Genomic DNA, 524 nt, shown 5'->3' on the forward strand with positions numbered 1-524 from the left:
TCTGTCAATACTCGGTATTCATCAATATTTAACTATTACCTCAAATATATATAAATATTGATGTATACTAATCTCTAATAATTATAAGTATTCACTAATATTGACTGTCAATACTCAATATTCATCAATACTTAACTAGATAAAATACATAAGTATTGATGTATACTAATTTGTAATACTTAATATTTAAATTTAATATTGATTCTCAGTACTCAGTATTCATCAACGCTTAACCTCCATCAATACTTAAATATTCACCAATACTGACATTCAATACTTAGTATTATAATCTTAATACTAAGTATTAAAACCTCAATACTTATTTTCTGTAAGGGTCGCGTTTACAAAAACGGTCAATGGCACGGAAATGAAAAAAAAAAGATTATAGAACTAGCGTAACATTACGCTTTATTGACTCGTTCAAATTTCTTAGTTCGAGTCTCGAGAAATTGGCATCTTATCTCGAGAAAGATAAACTACGGATAATACAACGCGAATTTTGTACTCTACCAGCGGAACATTTC

The sequence above is a fragment of the Wasmannia auropunctata genome, unplaced genomic scaffold (genome assembly GCF_000956235.1).
Source record: "Wasmannia auropunctata unplaced genomic scaffold, wasmannia.A_1.0 LD336078.1, whole genome shotgun sequence".
In the NCBI taxonomy this organism is placed as follows: Eukaryota; Metazoa; Arthropoda; class Insecta; order Hymenoptera; family Formicidae; genus Wasmannia; species Wasmannia auropunctata.